This window comes from Notamacropus eugenii, chromosome 5 (assembly GCF_028372415.1).
Source record: "Notamacropus eugenii isolate mMacEug1 chromosome 5, mMacEug1.pri_v2, whole genome shotgun sequence".
NCBI lineage: Eukaryota > Metazoa > Chordata > Mammalia > Diprotodontia > Macropodidae > Notamacropus > Notamacropus eugenii.
In genome coordinates, this window is record NC_092876.1 from 160,876,509 (window position 1) to 160,883,146 (window position 6,638).

Here is a 6,638-nt window from a genome sequence, read left to right on the forward strand (position 1 = left end):
ATATAAGGATACCTAAGGCAAATGTGTACACCCTTAAGGCAATCCCTATTTTCCCAGCATAAGAAAAGTCAACATAGATGTAAAAGGCTCTTGTTGCTATTATTCATCCTTCCTTTTGAAGAAGACCAATGCTATCACAGAGTAGATGTCTTAATTTGCATGTGAATTGGATTTAAGTGAGGCAGAGTTACACAAAGTTATCAGCCTCCCTCTCTTATCCAAAGTCATTAAAGTCCAGTGACAAGACCAAAGTCAAGATGATTGTGATGGCCCAGGATGCAGTGGATTACCTTGGTATCTTTAATGTCTGACCATGCTGTAAACACTCTACAGCACCTGCTTTCATGGATATTGGAACAAATTGTTCTCATCTGCCCATTCCACTAGGGGAAGTCTTCATCTGCTTGGGGTAGATATCCCCCTAACTCACTGAGATGGATTTGAGGACTGTTTGTTACCCTCTCTACCTGGTTTAGTGGGTCTGCCAAAATGGTCTGCTACAGTGTTGACAACAGGCATGCTACAATTTCTTGGCACCAAAGATGAGTGTTGGGTGAAGGTGAATAGCAAAGGTGGATGAGCAGGCCTGAGAAGAGCTTGGCAAGTCCTCACACCAGAGGTGCTAGCCCTGCCTGAATGCCTTATACAAATGAAGCCTTTAAAAATATATTTCAGTTTTTGTCTTCTCCTTTCATCGCCTCATAGATGCAGACTATTTCATAGTCACTTTTTGATAAATGCAGTTTATTATTTCCTTTCTTAAGTTAAATATGACTATTTTTATTTATCTAGTATTTTTTAAGGGGCCTGCACAACTGTCAAAGAAACAACATGCTCTTGACCAGGGCCTCAGAGTGATTTTGCTGAGCTCATTACTATCCTACTTACAGAATAATTTTACTATTAACCCTTTTGGATACCACCAAAGCTTTACTCTTTTCAACCTGTATGATTGTCACTGAAATTGGTCTTTGTTTAAAGTGGAAAACTTTGAGTTCTCTCTGATATCTGGAGTGTCCAGAGACATAAATTTTCATGGTTTCAACCTCCAGGATAATAAACACTGTTTCCACCGACACCCAAGGTAGTTGATAAAGAAGTGGAAAAAAAACTTCATTAGTAGACTCTTGGTAGTACTTCCCTCTTCTCTGCCCCAAGCTCTTGCCCCCACCAAAGTCAAGAAAAAAATTTTAAACAGTTCATTGGAAAAAACAGTATCACTTCAAAAAGTTGAAGCCCACTGTACTCTGAGCTGGCCAGGTTACACTCAGTATCATGTTAATTTGAGGGAAATTGCTTTTGGGGGGATACTGACAAACCATAGTGTATTGAGAGTGATATGACTAGGTGATGTGGGGACTTAACACCATTCCATATGAGAATCTGTTTTTGAAACTCCATATGTTTAGTGTGAATAATAGGAGAAATAGGTATTGACAAGATGATAACTATTTTCAAGTATTTGAAGGGATGTTATATGCAAGACAAATTAAATCTATTCTCCTTGACTCCAGAGGGAAGAACAAGGATCATGAATTAAGATTATGAGAAAAAAGTATTATGAAAAGAGCACCAGACTGGGAATCAGGGCACACACACCTGGGTGAATGGGATTATGGGAGAGAATAAGGATTTTAAAGTACCTGCTTTGTCCTGGGCCTTCACAATAACCCTGCAAGGTAGCTGCTATTATTTTTCACCCTTAGGAAACTGAGACAGAGTCTAAATGGCTTGCCCAAGGTCACACAGCTAATATCTGAGGCCAGATTTGAAGTCAAGTCATCCTGGCTCCAGGCCCAGTATTCACTCCACTGCTCCACCAGTTACATGCAAACATATAATGTGAATGATTATCTTTAGTAGGAAATGGCCAGATTTTGAAGAGATTTGAATACTGCAGACAGTCTATCCCTGAAACAATAGGAAATTGCTGACATTTATTGAAGAGGGGATTGACATGGTATAGAAACTGTGCTTTAGGAAAATTACTTTGGTGGATTATGAAAGATACATTAGAATAGGAAAAGACTTAAGAAAGGGAGGCCAAATAGGAGACTATTACAATAATCTAGACAAAAGCTGATGGGGGCCTGGTCTAGAGTGGTGGCGGTGTAGACAGAGAAAAGGAGGTATCTGTCAGAGGTATTGTTGAGACAAGATTGGACAAATGATATAATATGTTGGGTGAAAGAGAGTAATGAAGAGAAAATGATGCCACAGTAGTGAATCTGATCAACTGAAAAATGGTGGTACCCTTTACAATAATAGGGAAGTGTGGAAGAAGGCTAAATTTGGGAGGAAAGTTATTGAGTTCTGCCTTGGACACACTGAAATCGAGATGTCTCCAGGCAAGTCATTTAATCTTTCAGAGTCTCAATTTGCACATTTGAAATCTACATTATAGGGTTATAGAAAGTTTCATGTGAGGAAATCCATTAAATGTATTTCGAAACCATAAAATCCCATATAAATGCCTGCTAGTAACAATATTATTTTTAGCTTAATTTACAGAAGGATATAGGATTTATTAGAACTGTCAAAAGAAAATAAATTTAGGAAGAAGAAGAACTGCCTCATGAGCTAATGAGTTCTTTGTCACTGTCATTATTCAAATACAACCAAATGACTAATCAAGGGTGGTACACTGGATCCTCACTGGGCCTGGAATCAGGAAGACCTGATTTTGATTTCAACCTCAGACACTAACAAGCAATATGATCCTAGACAAGGTGCTTGACCTCTCTTTGCCTTCCTTTCCTTAGCTGTAAAAGGGTGATAATAATATATATATATATATATATATATATATATATAGTATACATAATAATAGTAGTATACACCTCCCAGGGTTGTTATGAGGATCCAATGAGATAATATTTGTAAAGTGGGTAGCACAGTGCCTGGCACATAGCAGATGCTCCATAAATGGTGTCCTTCATTAATGCTGTTTTGTTGCTATTACTGCTGCTCTTACTCATAGAAAGAATTCATCCATAAGGTCAGGGGGCTGGATTAGGAACATGGAGGGAGTTAACTTCTTGGTGTTGCTACGAGGTAATTTGATGGAAGACAAAGAATATTACCTTTTATTCAATGAGATATTCATAAAGCATTTAGTACAGTGCCTGATATACAGTGGGTAGTATACAAATGTTTATTCCTTCTCCTCCCTTATTCAAAGAGATCTAGATTTGAGCCCCAGTTCTAACATTTTCTTTATGAGTATGGACAAGGCACTTAAAATTTTAACCCTCAAATTCCTCATCTGTAAAATGGAAATAACAGAAGAAAAAAATACTTGGCAGAACTGTAGTATAGAGAGAGAAAAAATTGGACCTATTTTGAATCTGAAGTTCTGGGTTCAAATTTCAGCTTTTCTCCTTATTTTGTACCTTACCTATGTGAGTTATTCATCCTCTCTGGGTCTCCTGCTCTTCAAATGTAAAATAATGTAAGTATCCTTGATGGACCTTTCCAGTTTTAACATACTGTGCTATTTGACAGGTGACTACAAAACACTTTAATCTCAAGCTCACTCTACCATTCACTAGCTAGCTATACAATGTCAGTTTCTTAATCTATAAAATTAGTATATTAATATACTGCCTACTCATAATCAAATGAAATAGTATACCTTGCTACTATTGCCTATTATTTTTAACCATTAAAAGAAGAATTATAATATATGTCAGGGAATAAAGAAGCTTGTAGAGATAAAGGTCTTAAATATATATATATATATATATATATATATATATATATATGTATATATATATATATATATATATATATATATATCCAAAGGTTTCTAGATGGAAGAAGAAAATGAGTTCCTTATGGATGAAAGGATAGAATCTGCCTCAGTAGTTTCACCTCCTTCAAGAGATATATTTTCCTTGTCAATTGTCAGGAAAATGGCAGAACAGGTTCCCACCACTCCAAAGGTGTGGATGTGACCAAAGACAACCACAGGAATTTAGAAATGAAAGAGTGCCTATGTTGAGGATTAGGGGTGTTGGGAACCCCAGAATTCAAGGGAAAATGACATGGATCCTGTCTCGAATAAATTCGACCCAAGCCTTCTTTCAACTAAAGACAGTTTATTAAAACACTGTTTGGAATGGTTGAGATTTTAAGAATCAGTGCAATTGTGGCACTTGTATTGACAAGTGGGTTAGACTCTTAAGGAGCCTGAGTCTTTGTAACACCTATATTGACAAGCAGGCCAAACTGAATCTGAGCACTTTAATGGAAGCAAGATGGACCTTATATACAGTGGTCAAGGAATGTGTCCAGATGGAATCAAGGAGTGGTAGTCTAGGTTGCAGCCAGGTACAGACAATAAGGGCCACAATGAAAGGATTACCTAGAAAGAATCAAGTTCCCCAAGGGAACACCAGAGACCTGGGAGAAGTGAAAAAGTCCAGGGGCTTTTCCTTTTAGGGGTTCAGATCCCATCCCTATCATCTAGAAGTCATTAGTCTTATGCCTTTAATTCACTAGTAATAAAACTGAGGCCCTGAAATTGAGGCTTCCCCAAGAACAGATAGGTTGTAGATACTAGAGCAAGGTTTCCAACCAGTTAGACTTCTAACTCTAAAGCCAATGTTCCTTCCAATACACTCGGCTACCTTATGACAAAGACCAGCATTGGCTTCATGTCCCTTTTGAACTCAGAAAACACATGGATTCCTCTCTCTGGTGTTACCAAAACTTCTAAGCGAGTTTGCTTTCCCTACTGGATCTAGCTTGATCCCTGCCTATCTGACCAGAAATACTGCCTCAGCACTACCATTACTGACCTTGCGTCTCACCGGCCAATCTAAGAACTAGTTCGGGCTACCTCTGGAGAAAGTCAGCATGGCACAGCAGAAAAAACTATTTCATCACAATTCTAGCCCTGAGAACATTGATGACCCTGAACCAGTTCTTTAAACATCAATTCCTTTATCAGTAAAAGAGGGACAGTAAAGCTCCTGTAACTTGCCTCAGTCAGTGACCTGCTGGTAAATGTTTAACAACTAAAATGCATGACACACTTTTAAGTTTAATCTGCATTTGTGATAGTTTCTCCATCATTTTTTTAAGTCTAGGCAATCAATAAAACAATTAAATCAAGACTTGATTGGTAATATTTGCCAATTTTCAAGATGTAAAGGCTCACACTGAAAATTTAACAATCAGGTTCTTCAAAATCAGCATGAACTGGCTTCAACAAAACTCTGCACAGGGATTACTATGCACAAAGGGTTTTGCAACCTTTAAAGTTCTAAAGAAATTGTAGTCTGTTATTATTGTTATTGCCATGTACCTCAGAGAGGGAGTCCTTCACACATTCATAGGGCTTACCTTGGAAAGAATGGAGCCAAAGGCGATAACTGCTTAAATATTTCTTTGTGATCATTTGAGAGGCAGCATTTCCTAGTGGAAGAAACACAGGCTTCAGAACTACGAAGTCCCCACTTCAAGATCTGCCTCTGATTTGGGCTTCATAACTATCAGGAAGCTACTTAGTTTCTCAGCTTTCTACTTTGGGACATTGGGGAATGATTGAAGACTTTTGAGGACAGGAATAGCACGGATGACTGAATTTATGAATAAACAACAGATATCTGGCAACTGAACGCAGAATAAGATGGAAGAAGAAAGAAGATTCACGATGATATCTTACGACTCTCCAAGATAATCAAATTGTGGAGAAGGGGCAGACCTTCACTGGTAGAAGGCGTTTCCTCACCTAGGGATTTCTTATACAAAGGCAGTCCTGGGTCCAGGCCTTATTCTTAACTTGTTGTACTATTTGCCTGACAACTCAGAAGTGACAAGGGAGGGAACCCCACTGAGCAGGCTCCATGACCTCATCCCTAAGGAACTCAAGGCTTCTCCCATCCTTATCTGAGTCTACATAGGCTTCTTTATTTCCTGACATAACAGATGCCTCAGTATTGACTTTGAATACTATAAAGACCTTTTGGAAATTCTTCAATCAGCTCCTTTCCTTTGTTCCTTCCCATCCTCATAACATAAATTAGGGAGACACTGCTGTTTTTTCGTTTCTAAAGTAATTAATATTCCCACTACTGCCCGTACCCCCAAGCCGCTGCATTTCGTGGGGGTGTTGGAAATCTGGTGGTACCGACATATTGCTCCAGGAGACTCCTGGAATGCAGAGCCTCCATACGTTGCTTCTGAGAGTTGAGGAAGAAGACAATGAGTCTTGTCACATCTAGAGGTAGGTGATTCCACGCACTCACCAGCAAGGGCGTGGCGTCATCCCAGAATGAGGCTTGAGATGGTGTGGCTTTGACTTGGGAAAGCTGGGCCCTACTTCTAGTCGCCTTCGAGTTGACGTCCGGTTCTGTGGTAATCACTTCCGGTATTGAAGCAGTCACTTCCGGGGGCTTGTGGCACTTCCTCTGAGAGTCTGAAAGTCCGTTCCGAGCTGCTGCTACCTCTTCCATGCGGGGCCCATGTGGAGCCCTTGGCCCTGTGTTGCGGGAGATGCTCGGATAGCTCCTGACCCCAGGAATATAAATTAAGGGCGCCGGAGCCCCGCACCGCCTGCCACAGACTTCCCCCAGGAGGCCTTGGACATTCGATAGGAAGAATCTGGTGTCCTGTGAACTCCAGACTATGGG